The sequence below is a fragment of the Pan troglodytes genome, chromosome 3 (genome assembly GCF_028858775.2).
Source record: "Pan troglodytes isolate AG18354 chromosome 3, NHGRI_mPanTro3-v2.0_pri, whole genome shotgun sequence".
In the NCBI taxonomy this organism is placed as follows: domain Eukaryota; kingdom Metazoa; phylum Chordata; class Mammalia; order Primates; family Hominidae; genus Pan; species Pan troglodytes.
This window is the reverse complement of record NC_072401.2, coordinates 36,169,528-36,197,096: the sequence shown is the minus strand read 5'-3', so window position 1 is coordinate 36,197,096 and position 27,569 is coordinate 36,169,528.

Here is a 27,569-nt window from a genome sequence, read left to right as displayed (position 1 = left end):
AAACAAGATTACTGCCTGATGCAGCTGAGGATCTTGCGGGAAAGAAAACTTTAATTATATAATCAAAAACTACAACTTAGAGCTAATAAATGAGAGGTATGAAGTACTAGTTAACTAAGAAAAAAGGAGAAAGAACAGTTAAGGTGGAGGAAACAGCCCTTGTAAAAGTCCTGTGATAAAGGGACTAGAAGAGGACAGCATAACTGTGGTTGAGAGATGGAAGGAGGAACATAACTCAAAATTAGGCTAAGGAAATAGGAACCAAATTGTATATGATATTTTGTTGTGAGAGAAATAGGTAACCATGAAGGATACATCAGTCTAGCAGCTGGGTGTAAACAGCAACGTTGATTAGAAGGAGTGAAGTGTGGATGAAGGTGAACAGTGTGTACTAAGGAAATTGGCTTCACCCCAAAAGTGCTCTGGTCTTTGTCCTAGACTCCTGTCAGTTGATCTCTAAATCCTTGGAATTTCCTGAGTAATAGGATTGTGGAGTGTCTTTGTTATTTACATTGGGTCCCCATGGACCATATCTGATGGTTTTATGATAATAACAGGACCTATAGTGGTATCCTTTGGCCATGTGGTATCAGCCTGACCTTCAGGGAGGAGTGAGGACTGGAGATTGACTTTAACAACATGGGCAGTTAATCAATCAGTCATGCCTATATAATGAAGCCCTAATCGTAACTCTGGACTTCAAAGCTCATGTGAGCATCCTGGGTTGTCAGTACATCATGCATACTGTCACCCATTAATACTGAGAGGGTAACATGTTCTAAGGAGTCTCTGAGAGGACTCTGTTTTATTCAAATCTTCCTTTGGCTGATTTTCTACATCTTTTGCCTGCAATAAATGTAACTGTGAGTATAATAGGTTTATATGAGTTCTTTGCACCTTTTTAGCGAATTATTGAATGTGAGGATCGTTTTGGGTGAAGCCCTTTGATGATTAATTTTATGTGTCAGTTTGGCTGTGCCATCATGCCCAAATATTTGGTGAAACACTATTCTAGATATTTCAGTGAAGGTGGTTTTTGAATGAGATTAACATTTAAATTGGTGAATTTTGAGTAAGGTAGATTATCTTCCATAATGTGAATGGGCCTCATTCTATCAGTTGAGGGCCCTAATAGAACAAACACTGACCTCCCTTGAGCAAAAATAAATTCTGCTAGCAGAGTGCCTTTGGATTTGAACTGCAAACCATGGCTCTTCAGCCTTCTGGCCTGCCTTTCAGAGTTTGGACGTACTAAGCCTCCACAATTGCGTGAGCTAGTTTCTTAAAATCTCTTTCTTGCTTTCTTTGTCTCTCCTTCTCACTCTTTCGTGTGTGTGTGTGTGTGTGTGTGTACACACACTCTATTCGTTCTATTTCTCTGGGAAACCTTGGCTAATATACCCACCAAACTTGCAGTTGGTGTCAGAAATGAGAGTGATCTTGTGTGGACATTTTCTCAAATTTTGTAGGTGGACACTAACTTCTTGCCATAGAGGTCAAAAATCCTGAGTAGACTTGTCAGTCTGGAGGATTGTGCCCTTAACTTCGTAGTTCTAGGGTAACAAGGTAAGAGGAAACTGGATAACAAATTAAGAGGAACTCCCATAGTCTTGGAGAAGATAAAGGGCAAATGGAGATAAATAGATGGATTTCAGAAGTATTTGTTAGAAAAAATCAACAGGAATCAGTGAGGGCAGTGAAGGAGGAAAAGATGTAATATTGACCAAGTCAAGAAGTGTATACATATTCTCACAGGCTCATTAGAAGAGTACACTAGTTTGCAAGGAATAGTCAATATGGATAATTAGTGTACTAAAGTGATTTACATTGGTCACATAAGGTTCTCTGAAAGAAACCAACCATTTTGGTGGGGAGATGACTTTAATATCAAGAATTTATGGGAAGAACAAACATAGCCAAGAGTTAGACCCTTTGTCACTCTGCCATTGTTTTCTCCCTCCCGTGCTCCTTAGCAAGCTGGAGGACCAGTTCACTTCAGCTCATTCAGAATGAGCAAATAGTCATAAGAACAGATGTCACATTTTTAGGCAATTCTGAAAGGTGCTGGCTAGAGGAAAACCACCAAGTACAAAACCAAGTATATGAAATTAGTAAGACATTTGAAAGTAAAAGCACTGACATTTGCAATTTATCGAAGGATACCAAAACAGATATGTTTTTAAAAAAGGAATTTGGAAAGTGAGGAGAGAAAGGAAAGAGATAAAGAGCTAGGGAGGTGCATGTGAAACACACTCAGAGGGGTAGGGGCCATCCCATACCCTTCTCCCACATTTTGGATGTACAAATGGGGAGGGTTTTGTGGCGTGTGCTTGGTGGACCAGGGACACATAATCTGATTCTCCCTCTATACTAGGCTCTGTGCTTCTCACTACAATTTTCAGGGTCCCCATTTGCTTAGTGTATGATTCCTTTCTATTCTTGAGTAAAGAACTGATTAAAAGTACCTCCTTAAAGTGCCCAGAACACTTTCTGGCAGTATATGAAGGAATGAGTCAATAACTGGGATAAGTGAAGAAGTGATAGTTCCATTTTCCTTGAGCAGAGGCAAACTCTGGTAGCATCGTTTTGTGGATTGTGTGTCAGATGACATCTTCCTTTGTAGCACATTCTCATTGGAAACATAGCATGGTAGATTATTCAAATTCTGCTCTCTTATAAATTCTGAATGTCTAGTGATACATTCAGGAAAACAATGGCTCTACCACATTTGTTACAATTGCTTTCACCATGTTTCAACTTAGACCTACCTTTACCATATCAAGTCTTTGAAGATAAAACACAATAAGAGGGTTGTAATTCTATTACAGTCAGACAAGACACTATTGCCCTCATGAGTTGAAATTTTGAAGTCATTTTGAAGTCAAAGAAGGAAAGGACATCAAGACAAACATAATTTCAGATGGGAGACAGAAGAACTATATTAGTAATTGTGTTAGTCTATTTTCACACTGCTATAAAGAATGACCTGAGACTGGGCAATTTTTAAAGGAAAGAGGTTTAATTGACTCACAGTTCCACCTGGGTAGGGAGGCCTCAGAAAACTTACAATCATGACTGGAGGTGAAGGGGAAGCAAAGCACGTCTTACATGGTGGCAGAAGAGAGGGGGGGGAGAGAGAGAGAGAGAGAGAGCAGAAGGGGAACTGCCAAACACTTTTAAAACCATCAGCTCTTCACTCACTATCATGTGAATAGCATTGGGGGGAAACCGTCCCCATGATCCAACCACCTCCTTCCAGGTCCCTCCCTTGACATGTGGGGATTACAACTGAAGATGAGATTTGGGTGGGGACTCAGAGCCAAACATATCAGTAATAATGCTAAAAGGGTTCTGAAATGAGAATCAAAAGACTGAGTTCTAATCTTATTTGTTTACCTCTCCCAACATCAGCACTAGTGATCAGTGACCTGATCCAACTACAGAAAATTTCATAGCTTGACCTCCACCCTCAGTCCATGAGGCATAATACAGGCACATCTGACCCTCTCGTCAAAGGATTCAGAATATTTCTGACATAATAGGCTCACCCTATTTCATAGAACAAAAGTGGTTGAAAGGAAAAATTCTAGTAAATAAATTAAGTCCAAATCATAGTAGATGTATATTTTTTGCTCTAAATAGCCCTAATGGTGGTAGTAGGTTTTTTAAAATAAAGGTTAAGTTTGAGAAATATCTCCAAAGGAAAAATTCTAATTATGTATGTATCAAATGAATTTATTGAAGGCAAAGGTTGAATACATAGAGGCTTTTAAATGTGTCTAAATTCAGTGATAAAATAGTGCACATGCTTTAGTATTTTAAAATTATTTATCATTTGAAGATTACATAGGCTGTATTCTCACATGTACATGTAATAAATAGATTTCCTCACCTTGTAAAACTCTATTTATCTAATATTCCACTAATGTAGAATACATATTTCTAGGCTTATTGTGAAAAATGATGGCGCCACAGCTGTCTACTGTAAATACCAAATGGTGTTTAAACCTATCCTCATACTTATTTTTAATGTAGATTTCTGATGAGAAAATATTAAAATGACTTAGATGCTTGTTTAAAGTTAGTAGGTTTCATGTGAAAATAAAGGATCAATTGTCATTTGCGCAGGGAGACTATTGTTTGATCTTCTTAAGGACAAGTCTAAGAAGGAAATATTTCTCCTGAATAATTTGGGGAGTCTGATAACTTAATAGTTTAAAAGTATTATAAACTCTGCAAAAATGGAGGTATATTTACTGAGAACCTTAAGAACATGTAATTGAGAGCATTTTGAACTTGCCTATGCTTTTAAAATACAAAATGCCCCTATATAAGTAAATTATTTAAACTGTTCTAAGGCTGGTTTTCCTCCAAAATGAAAATGTGAAGATGACATTTTCAAGACACTAAAGAATGAAATTTGACTGCTGTGGATCTGTCAAATTTGAGGAGCATGTGGGGAAATGATAGCTGTGACTCTATGACTTTAAGTTTTCTAAAGACAGGAATCTCTCTTGCTCTTCAGTGTGTATTGTTATCACCTGCAGAAGCGTGTAACCAACTGGTATCAGGAGATTGGCTCACTATGTGAAAATGAACCTAAACCACCTAGGCTAGCTGTGCTTTATGAAACTGGGGCATGTGTCATATTTCTAGTTAGTATATTAGCATATTAATATTCACCAAGAAGAATCGAGAAAAATCTCAAAGAAGGTGTAAGTTCATACTTTAAGAGAATTAGCAAATACAGTTCATAATTCTGCCCCTCCTCCACCCCAGAAGCATTTAATATGTTGACACTAAACAAATGTTAGTTACTATTATGTATTGATCTTAAATTTCAGAGTGTAATCAACATCATAAAGTGCTCATAGATATTCTGCGAGATAGTCGTAAGGTTAAAACTCTAAATTAACCTCTTCATCTAATAGGTGAAGAAATAAGCCCAGAGAGTTTACGAGACTTTACTTCCTGAACGAAGGTCACAATGCAAGTAAGTAGGAAATGAGATTAAAGTCAGGCTTCCTGACACTTATTTTGAAATGATTTTTATATTATCACTAATATTCATTTGTTAAAAAATTGATATTGATATTAATTCTTGAGCTAAATCTCTGGTCTTACTGCAGAAGCCTACGTCAACTCAATATATTCCCACTTATCTATGTATCACTATGATGATGATAAAAGACTCAACCACATTTTAAAATCATACTGTGTCTCAATTCGATGAGTAAACTGAGGCAGAGACAGGTTAAGTGATAGGTAAGTTCACTGGCCACAGAGTTAGGACTCATGATGAAAGTTAAGGTGGAACCTCAGCAGAATCAGAGCTGTGGAAAGAAAAAGAGACTTGGAAGGTGTTGTCAGTACTGGGAGGGTGTAGCGGAGTTCAGATCGTTAGGACTTGGAAATAAAGGAACATGATGATGATTGCCTTTCCATGCAAATCCCTCCTCTGTTGTGATCAGCTGAGCTGTTATATGGTCAGCTTCTTCCTAAAGGAAGGAGTCACCTGACCCAGGAGATGAATAGTTAAAAGACAATCATGATGTTTCCATTTCCTTTTGCTAGTGTTAGGATTCCTGGTAGTTTTGTGATACATATGTGGCCAATAAGATAAAAGGGGACTCTTCCAGGAAAAAATACCATACTTAGAAAAAGAGAGAAGTAAAAAGAAAAAGCTGAGGGCTGGAGATGCCTGTAAGCTTGATGCTTTGGGAGGCCGAGGCAGGTAGATTGCTTTAGGCCAGGAGTTGCAGACCAGCTTGAGCAACATAGTAAGACCCCCGTCTCTACAAAAAATACAAAAAATAGCTGGTTGTGGTTGCGTGCACTTATACTCTCAGCTACTCGGGAGGCTGATGTGGGAAGACCTTGAACCCAAGAGTCTAAGGCTGCAGTGAGCTATGATTGTGCTACTGCACTCCAGCCTGGGCAATAGAGTGAAAGACTATCTCTCAAAGAAACAAAAAAAATGGTGAGAAACCTCACTAACTGTCTCCTTTTTGTAGTTGTGCTCACTTGTGTAATGATGTGATGTTTGGAAATGCAGGTCTTCTTCGATCGTGAGAAAAAATTAGGAGACTCTTGATATTCAGCACCACAATAGCTGCTAGTTATCTGAGTGTGTTCAAGCTGCTAATCAACTCTGAAATGTTCTATAATCAAACATTTTTTATAAATAAAAAATTAATTAAATTTTGCTTAATACACTTTTAATTTGGCAATTTATTACTTATAGCCCCAAGGGTCGTAATGGACCTTGGATCCTGTTCTCTTCCCTTTGCCCTCAGATCTGTTCTCTGCCCATCTCTGTCTTGCTCTGTGCCCAGGAAGGCTTGCTCCTATGATCTGCATCACCTGGAACTCCTTTCCCTCTGGTTTCTGATTGGCATCAGCTAATGGGAGACTCCTGTAGCTCAGAGTAGTTTTTTCCTACAACTGTATTTCTGATTCAATGTGGTTCTGGCCATGCCTTGCCAAGGGGCAGCTTCTGCCTGGTAGCATTTATATTATGACCCAGACTTTAGTGATTCCATTTTCTCTTCTTTCTCTATCAGTGCTGGGGGGTGGTATCAGCTGATTGCTATTGCTACTTCTTGGGTGTCTCAACACATCTGTGGTTTTCCTTAAACTTGTCTATACCTCTTGCAGATAGATCTTTCATTTTCACAAACATCTCAGCTGTGAGTGTTGCCTGTTTCTTACTGGGATGCTGACTGATACATACACTGTCTGAGAGTTGAAATGTTACTCATAAATCAGAGTAGAGATGGCCAATGTACGTTAAAAAGCAAAATAATTCTAGGCCAGTACAAGTTGCTTTCAATTAAGTTGAAAGTTATACTCTACATAGGGCCCTCTAGAGCTGCTGTAAGAAAGTACCTGAACTACGTAGAAATGTGTTGTCTCACAGTCCAGGCCAGAAATCTGAGATGAAGCTGTTGGTAGGGGTGATTCTTCCTGAGGGCAGTGAGGGAAGGAACTGTCCCAAGCCTCTCCCCCAGCTTCTGGAGATTTGCTGGCAATCTTGGGCGATCCTTGACTTCTGCACTACCCTTTCTGCCTTCATCTTCCTCTGTGCATGCCTATCTCCAAATATCCCTTATTATAAGGAAACACTTGTATGGAATTAGGGACCAACCCTACTCCATATTTCTAAATAAGGTCACATTTTAAGGTACTAGGAGTTAGAACTTCAATATATTAATTTTGAGATGGTACAGTTTGATCCATCGTACCCTGTATAAAGAAACCAGTACGAACTGGTTGTTCTGCTATGAAATAGAAAAAGAATTTAGAAAAGCTTGTCTAATACTTGATATGGTTGATGATACTATGAACTAGGGATAAAAACTCTCTGCAGAAGCTCTCTAATTTGAGTGGTAGATATGTCCCCACCTTGGCAATAGTTCTCTCTCATTCCTTTAACCTAATTCACCAAGAAACAGTCTTACTCTAATTAACCTGCTCATTTAAAAAATTTAAACCTTTATTGAGCACTTAAATAACCATTCAAATACTTTATTATGTTTTGTTTAACTCAATTTTTACAACAGTCTTATAAGAAAGTTACCATTAGGATCATTATTTTTCATATGAGTAACTAAGATTTTAGATCAAGTCACTTGAACGAGGTCTCTAAGCTAGTACACCATGAAACTAGAATTAAAATGTAAAACTTCTAACTCCAGAATGGTTGTTCTAAACTACTATGTTTTGTTTGACCTCAGAAAGGGAAAGTTATAGTTAAGGATCCCAGTGTGACATAATCTCAGCTCAGTTTTTGTTTGTTTAATTATGAACCTGGAAATCTCATATGCTCATCAATGTCAGCAGTTTATTAAATGTTAGGCTATCCTGGGGTTGATTGATGCTTTGTGTTGCCAGTTCTAGTCTCCAGTACTTACGTCTCAGGTTCAATTGTGTCTGAGTTTCAACTGGTCTCTGCTCATTTTCTTTAAACTTTCACAAAAGCTAATATACAGTGGAGTTACTCTGCAACAAATTTAGCTAAAAAAATTTTACCTATCCAAAATATAATTTTCTATGCTTAATTTTTTAAAAAATATTTTAATGTAATGATTATGGAGAGACTGTTCCTCAAAACCACTCATACCCAACTATGTGGGAAATTAAATCCTTTAATAGAAGTAGACCAAATAGGTATGGGAAACAAGAGAAGTGGCATTAAATTGCAATAGAAATCAGGATGTTTGATCTTTGGCACTGACCGAGGGAAAAAAAAAAAAAAAAGCATGGTAAAGAACACGTTTCCTTTTTCACTGAGAAACAGACAGGTAGCAAAAGGAGATGCCGTTGTAAAGCAGATGGAGTTGGGAATTGAAAGATTAGCATAGCTCTAGCAATCAGACATTGCAACCTAAATTGTTTCTCTTTTCACAGATTACTTACTAATGGATGTAATTCCTTACACTTAGCTGGAGAAAAATTGCTTTATTGGGCCAGATAAACTTCCCAGGTAAATCTCGTTATCTTCAAGATGATTAGATGCCTGTGGTCAGAGTGGGTGTGTTTTTGCTGCTGTTCCACCATTTATAATGTAGTTTAAGAGAATTTGATTACATTTCAATCCCATATCCTTAGCTTTCATCCTCCATAATTGGGCTTCAGAGACTTGAGGTACAAATTGGTCTAGATATAAAGTCATAAGTGGAAAATTTATGGAAGTCAAGTAAACTGAGAAGTTTTGGATTTTCAGTATTATACAGAAATGAGAGATGCATGTTGGTGATATGCCAGCCCATCTCTTTCACATAGATGAGTTTCTTTAATTCCCTCAACAATGTTTTCAGATGGATATGCTTATATTTATCAAGTTAATGAGAATGCTGGCATTCACAGACATTAAGTTTTCTAAATTCTCATAGGTAGCAAACAAGAAGTTTTGGGAATAAATAAATAAATCTTAATCCTGAACTCTTCATAGGGTAGCACTCTACCTTATATATCAAATTAAATTTCTTACTAAACACATGATAACACAATATTTACAAAAAATGTGTTTTGTAGTGATTGGTTCAACCAATTCATATAAATATTTTTCTGCCTTTCCTCTTTCTTCCTTTCCCTGCCTCTCTTGCCCTTTCTCTTTTATTCCTTCCATTACACATTTATTGTGCAATACAATGAAACAGATCATATTCTAGTTTCATGGGACATAGGTCCATTCATCTATATCTCTTCAGGCATGATTCAGGGCATCCTAGGACTTCATAGATTAGAGTTCCAGGACTATCTAGTAGGTAAGCTAAAAAAGTACATCCTCATGTTCTGGCAAAAGAATGTGGACCTGGTGGGAGCGAAGGAAAAGTCAGAGAATGGTGCACAGTCTAGACATCTCTAGCTAGAGCAGTGAGCAGTGAGCAATGTGACCAGTCCTCCTTTTCATATGGAGATTGTATTACTCTAATTTTTGCTAACAGAGCAAATTTAAGGTTAAATATAAAGTAACATTGACATCTTAATCTATGCTTCTTGATGAGGTATTTGGAAATGAGGGAATGACAGATTCCTAATTTGGAGGTGTGGCTGCTGGGCATTGCTTGGCCCCAGATCTCTGGAGTCAGATTCAACACTTTTTTGGCATATTACCCACAGGCCTATGAATGCTGATTAGAAATCAGTTCCCCTAGATTTTTTATGTGTTCATAACACATCTTAAATTATGATTTGTGTGTGTGTGTGTGTGTGTGTGTGTCATTCATTTCTGTATCTATATACCAGTCTATATTAAGGTTTAACTATTTTCCCAGCCTACTGGTAGGTTCTGGAGTTACAGGAGAGTAAAACACAGGAAAGGATTCTGTTTTTCTGAACTCCATTCAAAGTGTGGCTGGATTATGCTTTCTGCATTTTCACATTCTCTATCCAGCTTTCACTAATGAGCATACCAATGGGCACTATCAGATTATAGGTATCAGTGTATTCAACGAAATGAAACACTTTGGCATATTTTTCATCTCTTAGAATTTGAGTGTTGAATTATTTCATCTAAGTAATACATTGCACAATGATATAGTACTTGTGATTAAAAAAATACAAGCATTTACCTTGTATATTATACCTTGTATAATATATAAGCATTAGACCAAAAAGCTTCTTAATGGACAATCCCAAGGCACCGTTTAGAAAACCTTGAGAGGAATCTTGGATGTGTTGATTGTCATCTTGAGACAAAGAAGTGCTGAACCTTGTCAAGATTCAATCTCATCCAACTACCTTTCAGCTCTTCACTTTCAGAACTTGATTTTGCATTCAACACAATTTCTTGGCATTTGAAACTCTGTCAAACTAAACAGCTCTGTTTTAGACACATGTTTTGAAAAGCTTCACAGGTACTCTGTTTGCACACACAGTATATCTTTTAAATAATATATCCTTGAAGTAACATTGAGCTATTATTTTCGTAAAAGGAAAACTAGAAACCAGTGATGCTTACGTATTTGCTATCTTCACGGAAAAAAAAATGCACTGCTAGCTTTATTTTTACACAGTAATGTACTTCTGCCATTTTGAGACCATAAGCACGATTTTTTCGCAAATAATTCAGAGCCAAGATATGAGTTTGCTTGATTTCTCCCTAAACCTAAGAGCAAAGTTGCTCTTTCATCCATAAAGCAAATGTTTTCTCAAAAAATTGAAATTCTGGGACATGTATTTTACCTATTCTTTGCAGCCCAGAATTCCAGTGAATATTATTGGTAGAATATAATCTCAGTAACAATACAGAGCCTACTATAGAGTTTATGATTGGACTTAAAAGGCAGAGTATGAACAACAGCTGAAAAAAATCATTGTTTCATGTTCTTTTTGTTATTCCATGCACCTATCTACATTTGTATCTTAATTTTAAATTCATTATAGGATATCACACTGTCTCATATATTAAATTGTATAGAATATACAATGCCAGAAGTAGTACCTTTGAAGTTTTAAGTACCATATGAATATGACAGGAGTAAATGTTTAAAATTTGTTGAAAGGTAACCTTACTCTCTGTGTGTGTGTGCGTGTGTGTGTGTGTGTGTTTACATTTACTTCTTTTACATCTGTATACATACATAAATTTATCTGCAGTACAATCAGCCTGAGAAAAACACCCATGTCATTTAAAGTCAACTTGGAATCATCAAGTTACACAGACCATTTCTGTAATTTTGTCTAAAGTTGAAATGAAATTACCAAAAGCATTAAATAACAGGATAATTCCACTACATCAGTTTTTGTTTAGCCTTACTTTCTAGAATGGAGTTCACATTTTTAAAACGTATCTAGGTGTGATACAATTATTCTTAATTTATTAAACAGTCTGTTGAACAGGGTTTACCCTCCCCTTTAAAGATATTGCTCATTGCTTTATATACTGTTTTTCAAGTAATGGAAAAAGAAGAGAGAAGAAAAATAAATACATTTGGAAACATTTTATTCTTTTATCCCAGTTCTGCCTCTCTTGGCTCCATGCTATGTTTGCCCTTAACAAATTTAAGTGTTATACTGAGTATGTTTTCCTATCAGAGGTTGCAAACTGGCAGCTAGAGGGCCACAGATGGTCCACAGATGTATTTTGTTTGACTCATACAGTGTTGGCCTACACAGTATTTATATCTCATTCTTAATTAGAACTGAGAGATTCCACTTATATGTGTGGATAACACTTCTCTTGAAAAAAATATCAGAAGTTTTGATACCAGTGGATCTTTTTTTTGAACATAGTGTTTATTGGCTGAGTTGAGGTCACCTTGCCTGTGGTTCATCACAGCTACTACCAATCCCTATTGCACCCTAATACTGTGGCCAGTTGTCAATTGTTATTAGAGCACTTGTGCTATTGTTTTTCTTTCTGAGTCAGAGGGAAAATGGAATGTTTCTTATAGCCCTTCCTTTGTCTTATACATGGCCAACATCCCATATTTATATTATCAGCCTTCCTCTAAAATTATATAATTTTAGGACCTCTATTTTATTGGATAACTTTTGCCCAATGTAGTAAAAAGAATCAAGCAGATTTAGAGTCTGCAGACCTTAGTTCCAAAATCCAAGTGCCATTTACTGACTATGTAATAGTATATAAATTAAGTCAAGTGATTTAACCGTGACCAGCCTTTAAAGTATCTAAAATAAAGTATTACAACTATTTCTGTACTTTTAAAGAGTCAAAAACTACTTAAAGAAATTAAGCCCATCAGTTTTGTGAGGAATAAATGAGACAATGTTTGCATAGTATCCTTGGGGCACAGTAGGTATTGCATACATATTTGCAGCATCCATGTGCCTTAGTCTGTTTAGTGTTGCTATAAAGAAATACCTGAGGCTGAGTAATTTATGCAGGAAAGAGGTTTATTTGGTTCACAGTTCTGCAGGCTGTACAAGAAGTGTGGTGCCAACATCTGCTTGCTCTTCCAGTGGAGTCCTCAGACTTCTCCTCATGGTGGAAGGTGAAAGAGATCCATAGTGTATGGCAATCACATGGTGAGAGAGGAAGCAAGAGAAAGAGGAAGGAGGTCCCTAGCTCATTTTAACAACCAGCTCTTATGAGAACTAATAAAGTGAGAACTCACTCATTACTGTGAGGATGGCACCAAGATATTCATGAAGTATCCAACTCCATGACCCAAACACTCCCCATTAGGCCCCACCTCCAACATTAGGGATCAAATACCAACATGAGATTTGCAGTCAAATATCAAAACATAGCATGTTCCCTTGCCCCCCACCAAAACTCATATTCTTCTCACAATCATTTTTTCTCAATAGTCCCCAAAAGTCTTAACTTGTTCCAGAATTAACTCAAAAGTCCAAAGTCCTAAGTCTCTTCTGAAACTCAAGGCAAGTTTCTTAAAGCTATGAGCCTGTGAAATCAAAAATGAGTTATTTATAACCAAGATACAATGATTGTACAGACATCACATAACCATTCCTATTTTGAAATGGAGAATTCAGTCGAAAGAAAGGGGTGAGAGACCCCACCCAGCAGGGACGATATTAAGCCTGAAAGCTCCAAAATAAATTCCTTTGACTCCATGTCCTCCATCCTGGCTACACTGGTGTGAGTGGTCGGTTCTCAAGGCCTAGGGCAGCCCTGTCTCTGTGGCTTTTCTGGTGCTGCTTCAACCTGGCTGCTTTCACAGGTTGGCATCCAAAGCATGTGGCTTTTCTTTTCTTTTCTTTTTTCTTTTTTTCTTTTTTTTTTTTTTTTTGAGATGGAGTTTCTCTCTGTTGCCCAGACTAGAGTGCAGTGGTGCTATCTTGGCTCACTGCAAACTCTGCTTCCTGGGTTCAAGTGTTCAGTTGATTCTTCTGCCTCAGCTTCCTGGCTAGCTGGGATTACAGGCACCTGCCACCCACCCAGCTAATTTTTCCTTTTTTTATTTATTTTTTTTTTTGAGAGAAAAGGTTTCACCGCATTGGCCAAGCTGGTCTCGAATTGCTGACCTCAACTGATCTGTCCACCTCGGCCTCCCAAAGTGCTGGTATTACAGGTGTGAGCCCCTACTCCTGGCCACCTGTGGCTTTTCTAGGTTGAGACTGTATTCTCCTGGTGGCTCTATCATTCTGGGGTCTGGAGGTGAGTAGCCCCATTTCCATAGCTTCACTAGGAACTATCCTGGTGGGGACTCTATGGGAGCCCCAACACCACATTTCTGCTCAGCATTGCCTTACTAAAGGATCTCCGTAGGGCTCTAACCTTGCAGCAGGCTTCTGTCTGGGCATCCAGGCTTTCTGATTCATCCTCTGAAATCTAGGTGAAAGCTGCCAAGCCCCCACCACTCTTGCATTCTGGGCTCCTGCGGATCTAACATCATGTTGAGAGGTGAAGCCAGCTGTACTTCCTGGGTCAAGTGGGGACTTGGAGAACTTTTCTGTCTTACAAGAGGACTGTAAAATGCACCAATCAGAGCTCTGTGAAACACACCAATCAGCAGGATCCTAAAAGTAGCCAATCACAGGGATGATTGAAAAAGGGGCACTCTGATAGGACAGAAACAAAATATGGGAGGGGCCAATAAGGGAATAAAAGCTGGCAACCCCCAGCCAGCAGCTGGGGACCCATTTGTGTCCCCTTTGATGCTGTGGAAGCTTTTTTCTTTTGTTCTTCACAATAAACCTTGCTACCACTCACTCTTTGGGCCCGTGCTATCTTTATGAGCTGTAACAGTCACTGCGAAGGTCTGTGGCTTCATTCTTGAAGTCAGTGAGACCACGAACCCACAGGAAGGAACCAACTCTGGACACACCTTGGGGGATTGTCCAGGAGTTCGCCATGCAGTGAGTACCTTCGGATGCTTTTTGCTTGCTATTCTGTCCTATTTTTCCTTAGAATTCAGGGGCTAAACACTGGACACCTGTCGGCCAGTTAAAAGTGACTAGCACAGCAGCCAGACTAAAGACACGGGGGTTAGGCTTTCTGAGAAAGGGCTCTCTAACAACCTCTGATTCTTCAGAGTTGGGAATGTTGGTTTGCCTGGAACCAGCTTCTGCTTTTCCTGCATTTCTGGGCTGAGCCAAGGGTCAACAGAGAGGAAAGCCATTCAGCTCCAGGGTCCTGACAAAAAGTTGGTTGACCCTCCAGCCATGAGCGGAACTCTCAATGTTACGTCACCCAAGAGAGACTGGCCCATCTATTCTATCTGGACGCTTGCCTCCTGGGTCCTAATGCCTGTTAGACAAACATCCTCTGGCCTCTCTTCCTCGAGGCTAGTCCTGCTTCTGAAAACCACTCCCTGTCTCTGGTGCTCTTCTAGTTTCTCCTATAAGAATGAATTCTAGTATAAATATTGGGACTCTGTTTCCCATCTTTAGGCACCTGGGCTCACCATTCAGAAAGACATAATTTTTGCCGGAAGCCCCGTCAGAGTGGGGAGACTATCTGGAATTTTAGGATCCCTCCTCAGACTAACAGGGCTAACAAAGGGTATTCCTGAAGCTAAGATATGGGGAGCCTTTGGGGGGATATCCTTCCTATTCATATGATGAGAAGTGAGGACAAAAGCCATCACTATTCCAACCCTGGAGATCCCTTCCCTCCCTCAGGGTATGGCCCTCCACTCCATTTTGAGGCATATCATCTTTATAGGATCTTAAGGATAAGGTCCCAATACCAACAGGAGAAAATGTTTTGGACTCTAACACATTTTCGAGAATGCACCGGTAAGGGCCACTAAATCTGACTTCCTCAGTCCTCTTTGTGGTCTAGGAGGAAAACTAGTGTTTCCACTGCTGGTTTGGTGAGTGCAACTATTCCAAACAGCAGGGTCCAGGTACTGTTGTGGGGTCTTTGGCAGGGAAAAAAATTTAAAAAATAAATAAATAAAACAAAACCACAGGCGGTTTTTTCTTTCAGATGGGAAACACTCAGGCATTAATGGGTTCACCCTTGAAATGCATCTTAAGGCATTGGGACCAATTTGACCTGCAAACCCTGAAAAAGAAGCAGCTTATTTTTTTCTGCACTATGGCCTGGCCCCAATATTCTCTCTCTGATGGGGAAAAAGGGCCACCTGAGGGATGTATAAATTATAATACTGTTGTGCAGTTTGACCTTTTCTGTAAGAGAGAAGGTAAATGGAGTGAAATACCTTATGTCCAAGCTTTCTTTTCATTGAAGGATAATCCAAAACTGTGCAAAGCTTGCAATTTACATTCCTCAAGAGGACCTCTCAGCTTACCTCCATATCTTAGCCTGCTTACAGCTCCCCTTCCTAATAATGATAAGCCTCCTCTAATCTCCCCCACCCAGAAGGAAACAAGCAAAGAAATCTCCAAGGGACCACAAAAACCCCTGGACTATCGGTTATGTCCCCTTCAAGCTGTATGGGAAGGAGAATTTGGCCCAAGCCTGGTACATGTCCCCTTCTCCCTCTCTGATTTAAAGCAGATCAAGGTAGACCTGGGGAAGTTTTCAGATAATCCTGACAGGTATATAGATGTCCTACAGGGACAAAGGCAAACCTCAGACCTCACTTGGAGAGATGTCATGCTATTGTTAGATCAAACCCTGGCCTTTAATGAAAAGAATGCGGCTTTAGCTGAAGCCCAAGAGTTTGGAGATACCTGGTATCTTAGTCAAGTAAATGATAGAATGACAGCCGAAGAAAGGGGCAAATTCCCTACCAGACAGCAAGCCATCCCCAGTATGGATCCCCACTGGGACCTAGACTCAAATCATGGGGACTGGAGTCGCAAACTTCTGTTGACCTGTGTTCTAGAAGGACTAAGGAGAATTAGGAAAAAGCCCATGAATTATTCAGTGATGTCCACCAGAGAATTGGGAAAAGGCCCATGAATTATTCAATGATGTCCACCATAATTCAGGGAAAGGAAGAAAATCCTTCCACCTTCCTTGAGTGGCTATGGGAGGCCTTAATCAAATATACTCCCCTGTCACCCAACTCCTTCGAGGGTCAATTGATAGTAAAAGATAAGTTTATTACCCAATCAGCCACAGATATCAGGAGAAAGCTCCAAAAGTGAGCCCTGGGCCCTGAACAAAATCTGGAGGCATTATTAAACCCAGCAACCTCGGTGTTCTATAATAGGGACCAAGAGGAACAGGCCAGAAAGGAAAAGCGAGATCAGAGAAAGGCCGCAGCCTTAGTCATGGCCTTCAGACAAACAAACCTTGGTTCAGAGAGGACAGAAAATGGAGCAGGCCAATCACCCGGTAGGGTTTGTTATCAGTGTCGTTTGCAAGGACACATTGAAAAAGATTGTCCAGTGAGAAACAAGCCATCCCTTTGCCCATGTCCACTGTGCCAAGGCAATCACTGGAAGGTGCACTGCCCCAGAGGGCAAAGATTCTCTGGCCCAGAAGCCCCCAACCAGATGATCCAACAATAGGACTGAGGGTGCCCAGGGCAAGTGCCAGCTCATGTCATCATCCTCACTGAGCCCCAGGTAAGTTTAACCTTTGAGGGCCAGGAAATTGACTTCCTCCTGGACACTGGCGCGGCCTTCTCAGTGTTAATCTCCTGCCTATATGGTTGTCCTCAAGGTCTGTTACCATCAAAATCCTGGGACAGCCTGTAACCAGGTATTCTCCTACCTCCTCAGTTGTAATTGGGAGACTTTGCTCTTTTCACATGCCATCCTTGTTATGCCTGAAAGTCCCACACCCTTATTAGGGAGGGACATGTTAGACAAAGCTGGAGCTATTATCTACATGAATATGGAGAACAAGTTTGTTGTCCCCTATTTGAGGAAGCAATCAACCCTGAAGTCTGGGCATTGGAAGTACAATTTGGAGGGCAAAAAATGTCCACCCAGTCCAAATCAGGCTAAAAGACCCCACCACTTTTCCTTATCATCAAAGGCAATATCTGTTAAGGCCTGAAGCTCATAAAGGATTATAGGATATAGTTAGACATTTAAAACCTCAAGTCTTAGTAAGAAAATGCTGCAGTCCCTGCAACACCCCAATTCTAGCAGTCCAAAAACCGAATGGTCAGTGGAGACTACTGCAAGATCTTAGACTCACCAATGAAGCAGTAATTCATCTATATCCAGTTGTACCCACCTCCTATACCCTGCTCTCTCAAATACCAGAGGAAGCAGAATGGTTCACTGTTCTGGACCTCAAGGATGCCTTCTTCTGCATACCCCTCCACTCTGAGTCCCAGTTTCTCTTTGCCTTTGAGGGTCCCATGGACCACACGTCCCAACTTACATGGACGGTCTTGCCCCAAGGGTTTAGGGACAGCCCTCATCTGTTTGGTCAGATACTGTCCCAAGATCCAGGCCATTTCTTAAGTCCAGGCACTCTGGTCCTTCAGAATGTGGATGATTTACTTTTGGATACCAGTTCAGAAGCCTCATGCCAGCAGGCTACTCTAGATCTCTTGAACTTTCTAGCTAATCAAGGGTACAAGATGTCTAAATCGAAGGCCCAGCTCTGCCTACAAAAAGTCAAATATCTAGGCCTAATCTTAGCCAGGGGAACCAGGGCCCTTAGCAAGGAATGAATACAGCCTGTACTGGCCTATCCTCACCCTAAAACATTAAAATAGTTGTGGGGGGGTTCCTTGGGATCACTGGCTTTTGTCAACTATGGACCCCTGGATACAGCGAGATCGCCAGGCCACTCTATATGCTAATCAAGGAGACCCAGAGGACAAATACTCATCTAATAGAATGGGAACCAGAGGCAGAAACAGCCTTCAAAACCTTAAAGCAGGCCCTAGTACAAGCTCCAGCCTTAAGCCTTCCCACAGGACAAAACTTCTCTTTATACACCACAGACAGTGGGAATAGCTCTTGGAGTGCTTACTCAGACTCATGGGACAACCCCACAACCAGTGGCATACCTTAGTAAGGAAATTGATGTAGTAGTGAAAGGCTGGCTTCACTGTTTATGGGTATTTGAGGCAGTGGCCATCTTAGTATCAGAGGCTATCAAAATAATACAAGGAAAGGATCTCACTGTCTGGACTACTCATGATGTAAATGGCATACTATGTGCCAAAGGAATTTTATGGTTATCAGACAACCGTCTGCTTAGATACCAGGCACTACTCCTTGAGGGACCAGTGCTTCAAATATGCATGTGTGCAGCCCTAAACCCTGATATTTTTCTCCCAGAGGATGGGGAACCAATAGAGCATAACTGCCATCAAATTGTAGCTCAGACTTATCTCACCCGAGAGGATCTCTTAGAAGGCCCCTTAGCTAATCCTGACCTTAACCTATATACCAATGGAAGTTCATTTGTAGAAAATGGGATACAAAGGGCAGGTTATGCCATAGTTAGTGATGTAAGAGCACTTGAAAGTAAGCCTCTTCCCCCAGGGACCAGCGCCCAGTTAGCAGAACTAGTGGCACTTACCTGTGCCTTAGAACTGCGAAAGGCAAAAAGAATAAGTGTGTATATACACATAGCAAATATGCTTATCTAATTCTACATGCCCATGCTGCAATATAAAAAGAAAGTGAGTTCCTAACCTCAGGGGGAACCCCCATTAAATACCACAAGGAAATCATGAAGTTGTTGCACACAGTGCAAAAATACAAGGAGGTGACAGTCTTACACTGCCAAACACCATCAAAAAGGTGAAGGAGAAAAGGCAGAAGGAAACCGTCGGGCAGACGTTGAGGCCAAAATTGCTGCCAGGTGGAACCTCCTATTAGAAATACCTATGGAAGGACCCTTGATAGTGAACAACCCTCTGCAAGAGATTAAGCCCCAGTATTTCCCTACCGAAACAGAATGGGGACTTTCACAGGGGCATAGTTTTCTCCCTTCAGGGTGGTTAATGACAGAAGAGAGAAAGATATTGATACCCAAAGTCAGCCAGTGGAAAATACTTAAGACCCCCCATCAAACTTTTCATCTGGGTATTGAGAACACTCATCAAATGGCCAAATCCCTGTTTACAGGGCGAAATCTCCTCCAGACCATCCAGACACTTGTGAGGTGTGCCAAAGGAATAATCTCTTGGTCCATCATTAGACTCCTCTGGGGAAACAAAGAATAGGGCACTATCCTGGAGAGGACTGGCAGTTAGACCTCACCCATATGCCTAAGTCAAGGGAATTTCAATACTTGTTCTTCTGTGTTGATACCTTTTCAAATTGGATAGAAGTCTTCCCTTGCAAGACAGAGAATGCTCAGGAAGTGGTTAAAGTCTTAATTACTAACTTAACTTACCACCCCCATTATGAAGGAAAAGACCCATTCCAACTTCTAAATATGCAATTGTTAGCTGACTTCCCCATCTCTGATAGGACCAAAAATACCCAAACAGGATGCGCAATCCAGCTTTTACGCTCTTACATTTCCAACCTCACCTATTACACGAGCAATGCAAAACCCATATATGTCCCTGTAACCACGAATACTGTCTTAACTTTCCAAGCCCCTTTATGTATCCAATGCAACCTGTTATCAGGCCTGCCCCTGGGGCACCTACTATCCCATCAGTGTAATTACACCCTACAAATTCAAGCCCCAACTTATCATAGTAACTTCCAAGTCACCCACACAGCTCCATTCAAATGGCTTGTCCTCTTCTCAGGGCCCCCCAAAATCATCACCTCCTCCCTGCTTAACAAACAGTCCAGGTTTTGTAATAGCAAACATACTCCCTGCATGACCATTCACCCCAGGCCCCCTGAAGCAGTGCCCTCACCACTAGTGAATGCCTTCTCATCCCCTCTTTCAGTCACTCTCTTGAATAGTTCCTGGTAGATAAAAAATGTTTTTTTCTACGATGGGAAAATAGAACACAGGGAGCCACTCAGTTTGCTCCCAACACCCCTTTCCAGCCACTCACCGGAGCTACCTTGGCAAACACTCTAGGAGTATGGGAAAATGAAAACAACAAACACACACCTTTTTAACATACACAACCAGTTCTGTCTACCCAGCCAAGGCATATTCTTCTTATGTGGAACTTCAACCTATATCTGCCTCCCCACCAACTGGACAGGCACCTGCACTTTAGTCTTCCTAAGTCCCAACACTGACATTGCCCCAGGAAATCAGACCCTATCAGTGCCCCTCAAAGCTCAAGTCAGTCAGTGCAGGGCCATAAACTAATACCCCTATTTATAGGGTTAGGAATGGCCACTGCTACAGGAACCAGAATAGCCAGTTTATCTACTTCATTATCCTACTACCACACACTCTCAAAGGATTTCTCAGACAATTTGCAAGAAATAACAAAATCTATCCTTACTCTACAATCTCAAATAGACTCTTTGGTGGCAGTGACTCTCCAAAACCGCTGAGGCCTAGACCTCCTCACTGCTGAGAAAGGGGGACTTTGCACCTTCTTAGGGGAAGAGTGTTGCTTTTACACTAACCAGTCAGGGATAGTATGAGATGCCACCTGGCATTTACAGGAAAAGGCTTCTGAAATCAGACAATGCCTTTCAGACTCTTATACCAACCTCTAGATTTGGGTGACATGGTTTCTCCCCTTTCTAGGTCCTGTAACAGTCATCTTGCTGTTACTCGCCTTTGGGACCTGTATTTTTAACCTCCCTGTCAAATTTGTTTCCTGTCAAATTTGTTTCCTCCAGGATTGAGGCCATCAAGCTACAGATGGTCGTATAAATGGAACCCCAAATGAGCTCAACTCGCAACTTCTACTGAGGACCCCTGGACCGACTCACTGGCCCTTTGACTGGCCTAGAGAGTTCCCCTCTGGAGGATGCTACAACTGCAGGGCCCCTTCTTTGCCCCTATCCAGCAGGAAGTAGTTAGAACAGTCATTGCCCAGTTCCCAACAGCATTTGGGGTGTCGTGTATAATGGGGGGATTGACAGGCGAAGCCAGCTGGACTTCCTGGGTTCAGTGGGGCCTTGGAGAACTTTTCTGTCTTACAAGAGGATTGTAAAATGCACCAATCACTGCTCTGTAAAAATGCACCAATCAGCACTCTGTAGCTAGCAAGAGGATTGTAAAATGCACCAATCATTGCTCTGTAAAATGCACCAATCAGTGCTCTATAAACTGCACCAATCAGCACTCTGTAAAATGCACCAATCATCAGGATCCTAAAAGTAGCCATTCGCAGGGAGGATTGAAAAAAGGGCACTCTGATAGGACAGAAATGGAACATGGGAGGGCCAATAAGGGAATAAAAACTGGCAACCCCTAGACAGCAGGGGCAACCTGCTTGGGTCCCCTTCCATGCTGTGGAAGCTTTGTTCTTTTGCTCTTCACAATAAACCTTGCTACCACTCACTCTTTGGGTCCATGTCATCTTGAAGAGTTATAACACTCACAGTGAAGATCCACAGCTTCATTCTTGAAGTCAGTGAGACCATGAGGAACCACCTCCAGACACAATGTGAAAGCCATCCAGGCTTAGAGCTTTCATTCTCTGGAGCAGAAGCAGTGCCTAGTATCTTTCAAGCCATGGATAGAGCTGTCTGGGTCCATTCTCCCCAAAAATTTCTATCCTCCTAGGCCTCTGGGCCTGTGATGGCAGGGACAGCCTCAACGATTTCTGAACCACGCTTGGGGGAGCTTTTTCCCAATTGTCTTGACAATTAGCATCTGGCTCCCTTTTATCTGTGCTAATGTTTCTAGCAAGTGGTTGCTCTGCAGCGTCCTTGAATTCCTCTCCTGAGAATGCTCTTTCCTTCTCTAACACACAGCCGGGCTGCAAATATACCAAATGTTCATGCTCTGCTTCTCTATTAATTATAAATTTCACCTTTAGGTCATTCCTTTGCCGCAATTATAAATTCTTTCTCTGTCCTTTTGAAATGTGCATAAGTCTTCTCCCAAGCATTGCCAGTTTATAACCCAGAGAATGTCTTTTTGCAGGACCTGGAACCATCTGTTTGAAATATGAATATTAAAGGAGACGGTCTATCTCTCAATTCTTTGAGAGTTTAAATGCCTAACTTCTATAAACACCATTTGGCAAATGCAGATGGCCTAATCACAGAGAAACATACTTGCAAACTCAGGAATAACTCAATGTGTTCCACATATCCCATTGACCAACTTCTCTCATAAAGTTCTCTGGTACTTTTCTACTAGCTCATGTCAGTGCTCAAAACCCTTTCAACCTCTGTTTCTATGGAGGAGTTGAGTTCAGTCTCTCTCCACTATTGCAACAACTTGAATAAATTCTTCCCATCCTGCTTAACTTTGTCTGGTACAATTTTTGCTTTGACACAACTTAGAAAACTTGAAGCCAAATTTGATGCTTGTTTCTAAGAATAATAATGTAAATTTTGTACCATTTTCTTAATTATATATTAATACATTTTGAAATATATTTTATTTTGGTTTTCTTATTTATTTTAACTTTTATATTTTTATTGTATTTGCTTTCTAGACAACGAATTAAATATTTTTGGAAGGATGGTGAGAAAAAGCGGCTTTTTGTTCCACTTCCATTTGTCACAATAAGGTGGTGATTGCGTTGATGTGTAGAGGCAAAAAAAGTGAGTTTTTTTTTTTTTTTTTTTTGAGATGGAGTCTTGCTCTGTTGCCCAGGCTGGAGTGCAGTGGTGAGATCTTGACTCACTGCAAGCTCCGCCTCCCAGGTTCACGCCATTCTCCTGCCTCAGCCTCCGGAGTAGCTGGGACTACAGGGGGCGCCAACACACCTGCTAATTTTTTTGTATTTTAATAGAGACGGGGTTTCACCACGTTAGCCAGGATGGTCTGTATCTCCTGACCTCGTGATCCGCCCGTCGCGGCCTCCCAAAGTGCTGGGATTAGAGGCGTGAGCCACCGCACCCAGCCGAGTGAGATTTTTTAAAATAGCAAAGGTTATAGAAAGTTATGGTTAGTAGACCAAGTGGTAACACAGAGCACCCTCAGAAAGGAAAACTTTCTAAAGTTCCACCACAGATACAAGCAGCTGTGAATAATCTATCTTGCCTAAAGGTGAGAGTGTGGAAAACTTCTTTGATGTTCATTCTTTCAGTGTTTTTTAGAAACATCTTCCTAACATTTTGTAACTCATGCTTATATTACCACAATGGTCTCATATGTGCTTACCCTTCAGGGGAAAATAATTGCTGCAAAACCCTTTGCAGCAATTGTCTTTCCTTACTGAAAGATAAAGTGAGATGAACTTCAATTTTCTTAGAGAATCTCTTAGTCGGTCCAGAATTCAGCCAATCTGCAGTCCATTCCTGCATCTCATATCATGGAATAATATCTGTCAGTAACCCAACACTTGACAAGTACACATTACCAGTAGGTATTAGACTGAATTAAATGAGGAATCAATTGATATTTTAAGCCTTCGATTTATGACTGTTCTCCTACCTAAGGATATTGAAACACATTATTTAAGAATTAAACTTGTGGAAATATCTCAGGAGTGAGTCCTCTAGGCAAAGTATAGGTAGAGCATATGACAGTTTTTTTTTTTTTTTTTTTTTTTGCTGTTTCCTTCCTCATTTATCCAGAGTAGAATTTCTATTCAATTATGACACACTTTCTTTTGAGATCAGATATGGCTTGACTATCTTCTTGTGATGGCACCACCGAGTGAGCACAGTTGATATGTGAGATGAAACAATCTGCCAACCCAGGATCTAAGTATGATAAACTGGGGATACTGTCCTGCAGCATGTTTCAGTTTTCTAGAAGCATTCTCATTGCTGCTGCTGGTGACTCAATGAATGTAGTAAACCAGGTGGGAGGATGGAAAGGAGAGAAGTGCCTGGCTTTACAATTTGTTGCATAAAGCTGCCAAAGTTTTAGCCATATGATGAACCAACCCATAAACATTCCCACCATTGCCGTGGTAAAGGAACAGACTCCATTCATGTGTGAACAGTCTCTTCCAGATAATCATAATGATTTGTTGTTTATTTCAAAAATTCCCTTGATGTTGATTATATTCTAATATCATCTAGATACAATCATAGGAGCAATTGAACAAGTATGGTGACAGTTTCACTTATGCAGTCATAATTTGTAACTACTCACATCCCTGCTATAGCACTGAATTCAAGAGATTAAAAAAAGATCAAGTAGTGGAATCTAAAGACCTAACATATGATGGAACTTTCAAAATAATATTCCTAGTCATAACCAAATTATTTTGTTAGTTAAAGATTTAGACATTACTATCTCTGTAATGACAGCAGTGTACTAGACAGAGAGAGCTATAATGTGATATATAGTATACTTGAGGCACATTCATTTTGGAAACATTATTGAAGAACATTCAAGAATTATTAATATTTCAAAAATTTAATGTTTCCCAGAAAGTTATTATTTTAAAGTAATTTTAAAGTTTTGCTGAGTTTATTATTTTATTCTAAGAAATAATCTATTTATTTTAGTTGGATGCATTTGATTTTATAAAACACATAAACTAGAAAACAGTGTTCCATTTATATAAGTTCAGTTTACAAGGAAATGTATGCTGGAGTCTATTTTTATTCCCATTTTTTTAGTAACTTTACTTGCAAAAGGGGGAATTACAGCTTTCTATTTGCATTTAGGTGTCATTTCGAAATAAAAAAAAGACCAAATACAAACTAGTTGTAACATGAAAGGACACATCATTTTTCATCCCTGAAACTAGGGCCAGTCATGATTGGATTCAGGATTCAAATAATGTTAGCTCTCTCCGGCTCTGTCTCTCCCCTCCTCTCAGCCGCATGGGACTGGAGAGTCTTTCCCAGTAAGTGTAACACGAAGTCTCATGGAAGATTCTGATCGACCCAGCAAGAATAACATTACCATCCCTGGTGATTGTGATTGGCCAGGTTTGGGCCCCATGCTTACATTTATAATAAAAGAGATGAGTTGGGCCGGTAACAAGCTGAAGAATAAAAGACTGAAAAAAATGAAGGGTAATCTCAAACAGTTACTGCCACAGTAAAGTAAAGTGAAGGGACCATAATTCTTGTTTTGGGCCTGTTATCCTGGCATTTGTCCCAAATATTTCATATTTTAAGGTAGTATTATTATTTGTATTACAATAAACCAGGATACATTTGGTTAGTTTTCATTTTGTACTTCTCGCTTTTTCTGTGGTGTTTTCTAGTACTGTGTGGAAAAGCATGTGTTGTGAACAGGAAACTCACTTTAAATATAGTTAAATGTGAGAAACATAACAAAACTGAGATAGCCTCCCTGTCTATTCCTAATGCTTTCCCAGATGTAATATGACAAATACTTCCTACTCAGGGCAGCATGCCAGACAATTCTGGATGACATGAAATAAATTCAGACACAAGAAGGCAGCTAGAGTCAGCTAACTCCCAAGTCGGGGTAGTAGTAGGTAAAATGTTCAATGCTCACGTTCCTGTTTGCCACTATACCAGCTAGCTGTGTCATGGCTCATGCTTGGCTTGAGACATTCAGGAAGACTGCCAATTAATAGTGCCAACATTAAACATGGGAAATAATGATACGTCTAGTACTCCTGAAATATGTGCATATGATAGGGACCAATAGGGACCAAGTTGTCTTGCCATCCTGGGTTCAAGCGATTGTCCCGCCATAGCCTCTCAAGTAACTGGGATTACAGGCACGTACCACCAGGCCCGACGAATTTTTTCTATTTTTTTAGTACAGACAGGGTTTCACCATGTTGGCCAGGTTGGCCTTGAATCCCTGACCTCAAGTGATCCACCTACCTTGGCCTCAAAAAATTCTGGGATTACAGGCATGGGCCACCACACCCAGCCAATCTAAACGCTCTTGCTAGAGTGATTTTGTGTGGTGCAAATCAAGTGGCTATTATTTACTTTTTGATAACACTTAAAAATTTTTTAATGCAATAACCCTTTCAGCAGTACCGAACTAAATACAAATGAAAATGTATTTTTAGTCATAAATTAAGATACTGAATTTCTGTTTTTCAAGGTAAATACACAACTTGCAAAAATATTTTTTGACATTTACCACCCACCATTTGATCATAGTGATGTTGCCAATCACATGAAATTCAAAAGAAACAAATCTGTGAGGAAGCATCAGTGCCATGTTCACAAGTTACAGAAGACTGTGCTCAAAAAAGATGTAACCTCATAATATCTTGTTAACATCATTTTTAAGAACCATGACTTTCCATTTTAATCAGAAGACTGTTTTTCTAAACACAATTTGGTAATTTAGAATTCCAAATATCTTGTACATATATAACAAAGTGAGTGAGTATACATATTAATGTCTTTGTTACATTATTAGAAGAATTTAGTGGTTTCATAACTAATTTTACAAACAATTAAATGCTGCCAAGTTTACATATGTCATTAGGTGCATCTAATTAACATCAGCTAACACTTTTAAAAATGATTTGATTTTTCAACTCAAGGAATATATATTTGAATTCCATTGTGTTGAAGATGAAACATATGTTGTTATTGCAAATTCTCTTAAAATTATTTGCTTTAACAGTGACAATAAGGATCCATTATTTTTATTTGAAGAAATTATCATGCTAGAAATCAATGTATTTAATAAATTAAGACTCCTATAGAGCAGAAATGTACTTTGAATTGGTTGAGGTATACATAGAATTCATAATTGTCTCCAAAGGAACTGTGATATACAACCAATCAACATAGAAGCTATAGTAGTCAAGATTGACAAGGTCATGATACCATACACACATAAACACACATACAGAGCCGGTGAACTACACATGTTTTTAAAACAAAGCTGATGTTGAATACAAAATAGTATGTCTGCACGAAAGCATGCGCTTTCTGTGGTGACTGCCATCGATATGATTTTACAAATATTTGACTTTTAGAAAGGCTTATAAACAGAATATAGAAGAACTCAGCAAAACCTATATCCTAAAATGATATTGGACATTTTAAGGTATCTTTTAAATTTGGTTTGCATTTTGGTCAAAATCATTTGGGGATCTTTTTTTATAGTATTGAATGAATCAAGCAATGTGCAGTTGTTAAAAACAAAGCTTATAAACAGAAAGGCATTGAAATTTTTGCACAAAATATGAAGGCAGGAAGTGCAAATTAACTGATGATACCTGAAATCATGTGTAAGATTTATTTCTGGAATTCTATAATTGCACTTTGGAATATCTGGACCTATGGAAAGTGTCTTTTATAGAACTCATATTTTTAATTAGATGAATTTA